The 12,654-nt window shown below is 46.9% G+C and overlaps 1 protein-coding gene across 3 annotated transcripts in view; it reads left to right on the plus strand.

The window, feature by feature from the left end:
• WWC1 (WW and C2 domain containing 1) overlaps window positions 1-12,654 on the plus strand; it is a 155,228-nt gene that overhangs the window by 38,539 nt on the left and 104,035 nt on the right. The window lies entirely within an intron of this gene.

Consider the following 12,654-nt stretch of genomic DNA (forward strand, 5'->3'; position numbering starts at 1 on the left):
GACAATGGACTCTATTCAGGAGTTTTCAATATTTCTTTTAAATTTTTTTATCAATGGAGCCATTGTGTAAAAAATGACGTGTGAAGCTCTCCCTTTGCTTCTCAATGTCACCGGCCTGCCTGGATATGGGGGTCTCCTATATCCCACATACCCTCGAATAGAACCCAGTTTGAGAACCTTTCAAAGGCCTTTCCAGTGTGGTCTGCCATCTCTGCTTCTGTAATTTGGGATTTAGCAGAAGAACCAGGGCACATTCTCATTTTCAAAAGCAATACCTTGTGGTTTAACACCTCTTTGTGATCCCCAGCCAAAGGGATTCAGCGTGTGTATGAGAATACCCTCCTGTGTGTTTAGAGGCTGGCTTATCTCTAGGGAATAGAGATAAAGTTCATTGTGTGGTTGGTGTTCTGACTTGCTAGGAAATCCATATAAATTAGTAGTTATTGCAAAGAGTTACACTGAGTGGGTTCAAATCCCTGCACCTTCACCTCACAGCTTGTGCCCACGGGTAAGCTACCTAACCTACTCTATCTGCCTAACCTGTTATAGTTTCTTTGGTGTGTTGAGTCAGTGATGCCCAGGCTCTGCTATTAAACTCGGTGGTGTATGCGCTCAACAGATATCAGCCATTGTTAACAATCTTGATTGCAAAGCATGTGTTATTTCTAAGGTACAATGACCATAGTTAGAAATTAGCACTGAGCTGGGAAGTCTTGGGTTATATAAAGATGAGGGTGACAACCCAAGAAAAATGAGCATCATCCTTTACTCCCCTTACCAGCCACCCAACCACCTACACCAACTGATGGTGAAAAATTGTCTGGGTTCTGTGGACACCTGGACTTTGCAACTGTCCTCTCCCCAACCATTCTTCTACGAGGTGGCTAACAGCCCTGCCTGGCGTTCAGATACCCCACTCTCAAACTATATGGCTCTTATGGATGAATTCTCTTTTCCTTACTTTTTATTTCTTTTTTTTTTAAATTTATTTATTTATTTTGAGAGGGAGAGAGAAAACATAAGCTGGGAGAAGAGCAGAGAGAGAGGAGAGAGCAAGAATTTCAAGCAGGCTCTGCACTGCCAGTGCAGAGCTCAACACGGGGCCCAAACCCACGAACTGTGAGATCACAACCTGAACCAGAGTCCAACACTCAACCAACTGAGCCACCCAGGTGCCCCTCTTTTCCTTACTTTTGACTTATTGTATCTTTCAACAAATATACCATTGGTTCTTAACTGGGAAAGATTTTGACACCTCCTCCCCCATCCGCCTCTACCCCTGGGAACATTTGACAATATCTGGAGACATTTTTGTTGTCATAACTGGGAGGGGGGTACATCTAATGGTTAGAGACCAGAGATGTGGATAAACATTCCACAGTGCTTAGGACAGCTCCCCTACAACCAAGGATCATCTGGCCCAAAAAGTCATCAAGGGCTCATGGTGAAGGCCAAGGTGGAGAAGCCCTAAAATCTATGTTAAGCACCCACCATATGGGCCTGGTGATGAACAAGACAGACCTGGCCCCCTGCTTTTGTGGATCTTGTAGCCCAGTTTGCATTACAGTGGGTACTGGGGACAGATATTACAGGACTAGATAAAGACACAAACATGAAATTGTCATTTGTCTTGAGTTCCATGAAGGAAATAAAATGGTGTCGTGATGGAGAATACCCAAGGGGGACCTAATTAAGATGACTCAGATAAAACCTGTCTGGGAAGGTGACAGTTAAACCGGGCTCTGAAAGCCCAGAAGCTAGCCATGCGGAGAGAGGAGAAGGGCATTCCTGGCATGGGTCAGAATGTGCTAGGTGGCTGGAGTAGAGTGAGCCTTGGAAAAAAATGATCAGAGCTGGAGGAGGCTGGAGAGTCAGACTGGCGGGCCTTTAGGCCTGGGCAAAAGTGCAATCTTTGTTCTGAACACAGTGAGAAACCACTGGAAAATCTTTAACAGGGACATGACAGGGTCTTTTATATTTTCAAAAAATATTTAAAAACTGTGAATTGGAAGGGACTTTTGCTGGGTTAAAAACGTTGAGAGGTGCTAAAGAAACCAGTCCTGGCCCATGACCATTTGCATGTGTGAGAACACATGGAGGTATGCGAAGGGAGGAGCTTTGAGAGGGGGGAGGCAGAGCTGCACCATCTGGGCTCTTAAAGAGCAGAGGGGTTGGGGTGAGGGACCTGGGACTTGAGGGAAGGAGCCGTCCCTCAGCTAGTTGCCTAGGGGAAGGGAATGCCAGTTGACAGGTCATGGGGGCCTGTCAAGGGCACTCCCATCTGATGTAAAGGAGAATATTGTTTGTCTATTTTTGCCAAGTGGGTCCCACTTCAAGTCCAGGGGCCCTGGGGTTTGGAGAATATTGTTCTTTCTGCGTGTGACAGTTCAGTTTGTGGGTTTTGCCTGCCTTTGCCACTTACCAGTCATGTCACTGTAGGTGAGTTACTTATTGTCTGTGTGCCTCAGCTTCCTCATCTATAAAGTGGGTGAGTGCTTACCTCACGGGGCTATGTGGTTGAAGTAAGGTTCTCTTTGTAAAGTGCTTAGCAGAGCTCCCAGTGCATAATCAAGGTTTAATGAATACTAATTATTGTGCAGCTAGGTTAGATAAACAATTTCACAAGTAAAAACATTTTTAAAATTTTCTTATTTTTGAGACTGAGAGAGTGTGCACACATGTGTGGGAGAGGGGCAGAGAGAGAGAGGGAGACAGAGGATCCAAAGCAGGCTCTGTACTGGCAGAGGAGAGCCCAGTGTGGGGCTCAAACTCATGAACCTCGAGATCATGACCTGAGTCGAAGTCAGATGCTTGACCGACTGAGCCATGCAGGTGCCCCACACAAATAATACATTTAATGTAATCTTTCTAACAACACTGTAAGATAGATACTATAATTTTTTACACAGCTTTGTTGAGATATAATTCACATGTCCTATAAGGAACCCATTTAAAACATAACTATGTAGCTTTGAGTATATTCAGAGTTTTGCAACCATCACCAGAATCACTTTTAGAACATTTTAGCACCCCAGAAAGGAACCCTGTACCCCTTAGCCATTATTCCCTCAATCTCCTCCTACCCCCACTCCCAGCCCTAGATAACCACTAATCTACTTTTTGTCGCTATAGCTTTACTTAGTCTGGGCATTTCATATAAATGGAGCCATTCAGTATGTGGCATTTTGTGTCTGACTTACTTCACTCACCACGATATTTTCAAGATTCATCCATGTTGTAGCCTGTATTAGTACTCATTCCTTTTTATTGCCAGATAATCTTCCATTGTGGATATACCACATTTGGTTTACCCATTGGTGACACTTGGGTTATTTCCACTTTGGGCTATCATGAATAATACTGTTATGGAAATTCATTTACAAAGCTTTTCTGTGTACGTAAGTTCATATTGCTCTTGGATATCTGGTAGTTACTATTCTTATCCTTATTTTACAAGGAAAGTGAAGCACAGAGTGGTTAAGTTACTTGCCTATATCACACAGCTAATGTGCGATGGAGCCATAATTAGAACTCAGGCAGTCTGACTCCAGAGTCTATGCCCTCCTGAGAGCTTTCTGTGCAGCAGCTACTGTGCATGGAGCCAGAGACCAATAGGGCAAAGCAGGCACATCCCTGCCCTTGTGAAGCTTACTGGGAGACGCCAGTGCAATAATCAAAGACTCAGGAATCCTAACAGCCAGTGTGACAGCTATAACAGTAGAGAGTTACAAGGTTCTGGCAGGTGGGTTGGTGGGTCCTGGGACTTGCCCTCATCAGAGGAGCTCAGACTAGGTATGCAGGGTGCAGACATGCTAACCAGGTAGAGAAGGAGGGTGCAAGCCCTCCAGGGTGGGGCCAGTAGAGTATGCATTCTTCGGAGGCCAAACATTTACTTGGCATTTAGCAGGCACGGAGGGGGCCATAGATAATGGGTCCTCAGCTCAATACTGACCAAGGGAAACCTCTCCAGCCCAAGCACCAGACATGAACAAGTCTTGCTGTTGGATGATACTAATGTCTCAGGGCAGGGGCAGAGGGGGACCCAGATTTCAATCCCCACCTATCATCTTACACATCAAAAGGCTGGTATGCTTCAGATCTAAACCTGGGATGGTGGTTTTTATCTTTTTATCTTTTTCCTTCCGGGTAACAGGCCTTTCAAATGGGGGAGAATATCCATTCCTCTTCAAAGGGGTACAGGTGTCATTTGCTAATGAAAAATGGATTTGAGGAAAAGTAAGGTGCCAATCAATAGATACACCCCTGCCAAGGGCTTGGCCAGCCAAATCCTCCCCTGACCCCCTCTTAAGTAAGCCATGCAGAGGACCCAGTGATTCACCTACAGTCAGCAGAAGAAAGCCCTTGTCATCTCTTGCTGGCAGCATTTGAGCCTGCCCCCACTTCTGCAGGTGGGCTGACAGTGGGGGGTGTTAGCAAATTATGATTGCCCCACACATTTGGAGCCACGCTGCTCCCTGCCCAGTGCCGGCAGGCGGCAGGGTCCAGAGTGGAGCATGCAGCCTGTCTCAGACTCTGTCCTGTCTCTGCGGGTGCTGGTTCCAAGAGCTTCATTAGCTGCTGGAACTGGCCTCTCCGTAGTGGGTAGTTTCAGTGCAGAGGGTGGTGAGCGATGGTGGAGCCCACTAAGACTTCAGAGGTGGGGAAGGTTAGACACAACTGGAGTCCAGCGGATCTGGTTTTATCTGAATTGTGTGGAGCAGGGGAAGGGAGAGGGAAAAACATACAGATAAGGATTGTACGTTCTGGGGGTCACCGGAGCTGAACCAGGAAGGAACCATGGAGTAGAGTCAGCACAAATGAGGCTGGGCAGGTATTTATTTGGCAGGCACTTGGCTGGGTCCAGGTCACAGTGTTAAGATGCTGTGGGCAAATCGCACATGTGGCACAGCCCCCGCCTCCCAGGAGCTTACAGTTCAGCCTGTGATGTGTGCACGCAAGTTTTAAGCGGTGAAATTAGATAAAGGGTTGGATTCATGCTGCTGGGGTTCATGCAGAGGGAGATCCCTAGAGACTTTGTGGAGGCCCTGAGATTTTATAGAACTTAGAAAGGCCGAAGCTCATGTGTTCGAGGGTGGTGCAAGGGGTCATGGAACACCTCACATGCTGAGACATCTAAGTAGGAAGGGACCCGGTGACTAGACCATACTGCATGGAGGCGGCAGTTTGTGGGAAGGCAGAGAACTCCCAGAGGGTAGATGAGGAAGATTCTTGACCCAGCTAAGGAAGCCTGTAAGTGACAGGGAGCCATTGGAGATTCCTCAGCAGAGAACGAGGGTTTGAAAGCACAGAGACAGATCACGTTGTACCTGCATTGAGGTCGCTGTTGTGGGGCTCCTAAGCATTCCCACCCTGATCCAGTGGGCTTATCCAAGTGTGCATTGCCAAGTACCTGTGTCTGGGCATCAGGCAGGGAACAAAGGGCATTTTCAGTTCCAAGGTTAAGCAACTCATTCCTGTTTATGCCATCCAAGGAACAACTGGGCTCCCAGAGGTTCGAGTTCTTGTTCCATAACCACCGGCCCAGCCCTGAGAGTCCTCCTAAGGCCCCTGCATGCACTTCCCATTGCTGGGGGACTCTCAGTACAGAACTTGCCTGACTTTAGTTCTCTCTCCCATTTGCACAAACCTGTAGTCATAGCTTTGAAGGTCAAGAAGTCCCCTCACTAGGGGACACATAAGTAGCTTTTTGATGGAAGGACCTAACATTTATTGAATACAAATCATGTGCCATCCACTTGAATTTATTCATAATAGCCTCTGTTTTGAGTGTTTACTATGAAACAGGCACTGTGCTAACCGTGTATCCACATTCTGTCACATACTTTCACAACGGGTGTTAATTGATGATCCCCGTCGTATAGGTGAGGAAAACCAAGCCTCAAAGAGAGGAAGTAGTTTGCCCAAGGCCACAGAGCTCTAGTGATTCTAGAACACTAATGATTCTAGTGATTCTAGAACATTCCTGCTTCCACCACACCATGCTGTTTGTCAGCAACAGCACACAGGGCTGTTTGCAAAAATGTTGTGATTTATACCTCAGAAGTTGAACTCTTGCTTCCAGGGGTGTTTCTTCCTAGTCCTTCGGGGTTCAGACCTCTCAGGTTTCTCCCAGCACCCCAACTCAGTCTCCCACTGATGGCATTTCTTGATCATTCATGTGCTTCTCCCTTGGCTCAGTTAGGAATAGAGGGCACTGCAACACCTGACTGTAGCTGACAGGAAGCTATCAAGCAGCAGACTCAAACAGAGGCTTTTAAGGCCTCTACATTCTGAGCATTTGAATTAGAGCTCCTCTGATACTTATTTTCCACCTACAACAGTCAGGATAGGGCCGTGGAAATGTACTAATTATCACTATTTTGCTTGAAGACCTGGGACCATTTCTGTGAAAGGAAAGAAGGTATGTTGGGGTGTTTTAAGGCTTGCAGATAGTTTCTGAAAAGACTTTATTGGCCTGAAAAAATGTTCAGTAGCTTGCAGAATTTTCATTTGTTCCTCGAAGCATGAGAGAGTCAGGTATCCCATGGAAGAAAATAAGCAGTGAAAACCTGGGTTCCAAGCCTAATTCTTCCACCAATAAGTGATGGCGCCTCGGGCATGTTCTTTCCGTCTGAATCTGTTTCCTCTCCTGTAACATGTGAGTGTTACTTTTGCCTTGTAGAAGTGTCCTTTGGGTCAAGATGAGATAACAGAAGTGATAAGAGCTTTGCATAAGAGCTTTGCAAATTACAAAGTGGGTACACGTGTGTGGGATAACAGTACATGGTTTCCTTAACTCCTAGAGTTTTTGAAGTCATCTGATGAAACAGTAGATGAGAAAGTTCTATGATGAAGGAAAGCCTCTCTGCATGTCTGAGGCACTGGTATAATTGCTCAACCCTCCGCATGTGTCTCCCACCGCAGGAAGCAGGGACAGCTTGACAGAGCAGTGCGGGGGGAGGGGGGCTCCTATTCCAAGGGGAGGTTTCATTTAGAAAAGAAATCACTTAAAATAGAGGTCAAACATTCACAGTAAATACTGGGCAGGGGGCAGATTTTATTAGGACTTTTCTTTTGAGAAACAAAACTAAAAGTTATGACAATAAGTGTATTTTATGTTCTAGTCAACAAAATTTAAGTCATAGTTGCAACTGTGCCATAATGCTTAGTATGAACAGAGTGTTGATTTTCCTTTTGCATAATTATTTTGGCACAATTAACAATAGCAAAAAGAGCTTTCTCTCCTCACGTGACCTTCCCAGCAGACTCATAAGGAAGGTCATTTTTGCAAAATACGAGAGAGAGCTTCAGCAGCTCCCAAGGGCCTCATTTATTTCCTTATTTAAAGGGCCTCTTTTGTCTCTTCACCCCGGCGGGTCTTCTCAGTTGTTAACTGAGGAGCTCTGCCACTTTTTGGACCCAGTGTGAGTACTTCTTTGGCTTTGCCTTCACCAACTTCATGAAATCCCACATCACTTAGAATATTAGCTATTTCGCTTTCCGTTGATGTGCATTGTACTTGCACTGCTTTGTCGATTGCTGAGACATCCAACCAAACCCACGAGGATGCTGACCTGAAATGTTAACGGGCTAGACACTGATATTAGATGGGGAATAATATTTGAGTAGTGCTGATTTTCTAAGTACTTGGTTCATAGGTGAAGTTTTTAGATCGTGAGGATTGTTGCTTCTCTAATTGATCTTCTAAGTACAGGGATCAAGATAATAATTATCTAGTCATTGACTTTCCCATGACTAAGTGTGTGGGCTCTGGAGTCAGGACACTTGGGTTTCGATCCCAGCATCTACTTGTACCATCTGTGTGACTCTTAACAAGAGACAACAGAATCTCAAGTTTCCCCACCTGTATAAAAGGGGAAAATGTTCATTGCTACTTCACAGGGTTTTTATGAGGATTAAACAAGATAGCTGCAGTAAAGAGCTTACTTTAGTTCCTGGAACTCAGTATAGCCTCAGCAAATATTATTGTGTTTGCTTTGGTAGCACATATACTAAAATTATTATTATTACTACCAAGTATTGTCTGTAGTTTTTACCAGAATTTTTTTATTCCTCGGTGGCCCAGTTTTTCTGTGGAGCTGCAGTTCACAATGGCAGTGACACTCTACATCCAAATCCAACTTCTAAAATTAACGAGGCTGCAGTAGGACAGAGGCCTCTTAGAACCACATCAAGGCTGGGAATAAGAGTATTGCCAGCAGTCAAGGACTTTGTGTGGTGTGAGGAGCTCTGCCCTACACCGCCTTGTCAGGGAGAAATGACTGATCCCATCTCAACGGAAACAGATGGCCAAGGGAGGCAGGCACCTTCAAGAGCCGTGGCCTGGGATGCCACAGCACTGGCTCTCCAGCTGCATGGAGCTTAGGCCTCCCTGGAATTAATTAGGTGCCTTGTGTCTGATATAAGAAGCAAAGAGGAGAAGGGTGTGGGAAGGGCAGGTTTACAGACCAATGTCAGCAGATCTGGAGTTACGCTAGGAATCTGTATTTTGGAGATGCAAAAACACTTTAAAGAGATAGCACACACATTGCACTTACCAGGCATGCCTGAATGCTTGTTGAGGGAATAAATGCATGCAGAATACACTGTTTTGCTGTAAGCAAAGGAATTCAGCTGAGCCATTGTTGAGAAACCTGTGTGACTAGTTAGAATTAGTTAAAAAGTAAAAGCTGAGGACCTCCCAGGGCCCAAGTTTGGAATGCTCTTTGAGTGAGATAGTTCCATAAATTGGTGGTGGTTTAGAAATGATTGCCAGACATGCCTTATTTTTTAACGGGATGGTGGATGTTTTGGTACCTATAAAATGATTTGTGGAGCCATGTGGTTAGTCAGGAGCTGTCACCCTCAGTCCCCCAGATGCTTTCTGTCTGACATGGGGGCACTGGACAAATGCTCTGAGGGTCTGCTGGGAGTCTCAGGGGCCATAAAGAACAGGGGGAGTTGAGCAGAACAGGAAATACACCTACAGCCCCTGTCTTAGATAGGCATTGTTTCCTAATCCTAAGAAAATCATTCTGAATCTGGGACACTGGGCTTGTTACTCTAGGTTTCTTCTTCCTTTCCTGATGGGGTCCTCAGAAGTCACGCCCAGGCATTGGCAAGAACCCCTAACCCACTAGACTGGCCCCTGAGTAACAACAGTCCTTCTCAGGGACCATGGCCAGGGTCTCTCCAGGTCATCTGCCATGACTTTGGAGCACTGGGGTGTGTGCTGTTTCCTGGGGCCTAGGATACTGTGAATTCTTGCTTTAACTAACTGGTTTGGTCCAGCTGTGCTCTAGGGCAGACTCTCCCAGAGTGAGGCAGTTCCAAGGGGACCGCTTCTCTCATCCACCATGTTGGAGCGGTTCACTCTCAGATTCCAATCTTCCTTCCACAGTGCTCACCTCACCTTGCCTTGCCTGGAGAGGGAATTTGGAAATCTGTGCCACAGATCCCAGTGGCTGTTCTAGGATCTCCTTGCACCTTTTCTCAAGATACTGGTGTTGAGGAAGCAGTCTTACAAAATTCTTGCTCATTCTGTTGGGACCTGTTTGTGGTTCCCCCGCCAAGATGGAACTAAAGCCCTGTTTTTGCCATTCTGACAGTTCATGGCCCAATCTGGACACAGGCCTCATTTTCTCACATACATCCTGAATTGTAGTGTCAGGGGAGGGGTCTTAAAAAAGGGGAAGAGGAAGCCATGTGTGGATCTATTTCGTTTATTAACTACCCTGGGTGAAATCTGATAGTGATTTTTTTTTATAAAGTCATTTTTAGGCAAAGTCAGCCCAAAAGCCAAATCCCTATATATTCATTATCACCATAAGCACCGGGCATTATTCTGTGCCCTGACCACTGGGGAAACTGCAGTGATCTACACAATTCTGATGCTTGTCCTTGGGGGAGGTCACTGTCCACAAGGAAAGACTATAAGTCATTTGAGGTGAAGCTGGGATCTAACCTGGTCTGAAGGGCCAGAGGAGTGTCGTTCATGCGATAGTGATTTAGTTATTTGGAATACCTACCATGGCAAAGAGTACTGAGTGTAGAGTATCAAGCACCTATTCTATCTAAGCACTGTGCAAACACCTGGCATGCCTGGGCCTCTTTACCCTGTGAGGTGGGTGCTGTCAGCCCCATTTAGCAGGTGTGGGGTACTGCACGGAGAGATGAAGTGATGGGTGCAGAGCACACAGCTGCCAAATGACAGAACAGGCCCTGAGCTCCCGGGATATGACTGCAGTGTTGTGTGTGTGTGTGTGTGTGTGTGTGTGTGTGTGTGTGTGCGCGTGCACGTGCATGCATGTGCCTGCGCACACGTTGAGGTAGGGTGCAGCTCAGGGAGACCCAAGCTGTTGCCCTCACCCTCTCTACTGTTCTACTGCCAAGGACGGGCACGTCCCCAGGATGTTTGCAGGCTTTATTCCGCCTGGGCACTTACCCAGGCTCCTTTAATCCACGGCCGGATGGGAAGCGCGCTGGCACTGCCTGCAGAGGGAAGGGCCACACATCATTGTCCCTTTGGGGAAACACACCTCTCAGCAAGTTCCGGGGTGGGGTGGGAGCTTGGCCGCGAGCACAGGCCTGCCTTTATCCCACCTCGATGTTGGAGCGGCCGGAGGACAGCTTCTCTGACTTGCCAGCTGGGAGTGATGGCCATCACAAACAAGGGCTTCTCCAAGGAGGAAACACAAAGGCTCCCTCCGGAAAGCTGGGGGCATGGAGGATAGAGGAGGAGGCTGGTTAGGGTCCACTTGAGAAACACAAAGGAAGATAGAAATTATCAACCCAGGAAAGAGCCTTATGAAGGCCTTTCCCGAATGTGGCCTAAGAGGAATTTGGTTGGGGTGGGGTGCCCAGTTCCCAGACTATAATCTGGGTTCTTGGCAATGTAGGAATAAAGGGGTTTCTCTCCTGGTGGAAAAGTTCCTGAGTAGTCTGGAAATTATAATAGCTAACATGCCTTGACTGCTTTTCATATGCCAGATATGATGCCTGGAGTGGTACACACATTGTCCTGTAAACCACCCATAGCCCTGTGAGGTGGGAACTACTGTTACCCCATTTTACAGAGGAGAAGATTGAGGCACAGCAAGGCTGTGAATGCCTGACATGCCTGGGGTTCTGGAACAAGCTGGGTTCTACATCCAGCTCTGCCACTGAGTGACCATGGCCAAGTCACTTCCCCTCCCTGGGCCTCAGTTTGCCCATCTCCACAATGAGTAGATGTGATTTCAAAGTCTTCAGTACTGAGGTGCCATTATTGTGTCACAGGGACTTTCAGGGTCACTCGGCCACAGAGGGGCAGGACCTCTTGGGCACCTAGGTTGTTAACACCCCAGTCTAGTTCTCCCCATGCACACCTGTTTCTGAGCAAGCCTCCTGAAATCTCCTTTCATATACAGCATTCCCCCACCTTACGACTGTAGGGAGGATTTTGTTTTTGTTTGTATTAAATATTTTCCACCTCTAGGTTCCAGAGACCCCCCTTTTCTCTTCCCTATAAAAACTTCCTGCCTCCTGTCCCTCTCTGCAGGACCTACTCATGGCCAAGCAGTCTCGCCTTCAGTATATCCCTGCAGGCGGAATTACCAGCCCTCTAATACTCACTGTGCACCTGTCACAGAATTTGCCCAGGGTCACGCAGTCAGTGAGTGGCTACTCCAAGCTAGGAGTGACATCCTGGTCTTTTACAAGGCAATAGGATCCTCAAGGAATTCTGTTTTCCTTCTCCCTCATTAAACTGGCTCTTCACTTTGCTTCTGCTGGCAGATAGCAGCACAGGGCTGGGAATGAGCTTGAGTGCTTCTGGCCCACTGGGCCAGGGTCTTCCAAACCCTCCTGCTTGGAGAAGAGGTGGTCTGGACCAGCAGCTCCACCAGCCCCAACCTTGTAACTAACAGGTTGCAGAAGACACAGGTACAAGGTTTCTTAGTGACCTTGGTCTCCTCAAAGCAGTACTCAACATTTCACCTAGCAGAAAGGGTGGTGATCCACTTGGGCCCTCCAAATGTGAGCTATCTCTACCTCTGCTACTTAAAACACCTGTTTCACCTTCTATCTCCACGTTATTCTTATAGGGTCCCGTGGAAAAGCCCTCAGCCGCATTGGACATTAAATACTAGAGGCCACAGGGGCATCTGGGTGGCTTGGTTGGTTAAGCGTCCAACTCTCGATTTTGGCTCAGGTCACTATCTCACTGTTAATGAGATCGAGCCCCGTGTGGGGTTCTTTCTGTGCTGACAATACAGAGCCTGCTTAGGATTCTCTCTCTCCCTTTCTCTTTGCTCCTCCCTCACTTGTGCACGTGATCTCTCAAAATAAATTTAAAAAAATAAAACATTTAAATACTAGAGGTCACATACTGGAAAAATCCAGGAAAAAATTGCTGTTGGCTTAGTGATAGTGTCAGGCCATAGCTTCTCTCATCTCCCAACTCTGCCTGTTGCTTTGTTGGTTTCATTCTCAGTTTTGATATGATGGGCTTCTAGGATTCAGGACAAGTCCAGAAAGAGGTCTCTCTCCTTCATGGCTCAGTCAGAAGTTCTGGCTCTCACTGGCCCATACTGGGTCACTTGCCTGCCCCTGACCAGGAGCCATGGTTTGGGGGCACAACATGGAGGGTTGGTCAGGCCTGTATCTCCAGAGCTG

Source organism: Neofelis nebulosa, chromosome 1, assembly GCF_028018385.1.
Source record: "Neofelis nebulosa isolate mNeoNeb1 chromosome 1, mNeoNeb1.pri, whole genome shotgun sequence".
NCBI classification, from domain to species: domain Eukaryota; kingdom Metazoa; phylum Chordata; class Mammalia; order Carnivora; family Felidae; genus Neofelis; species Neofelis nebulosa.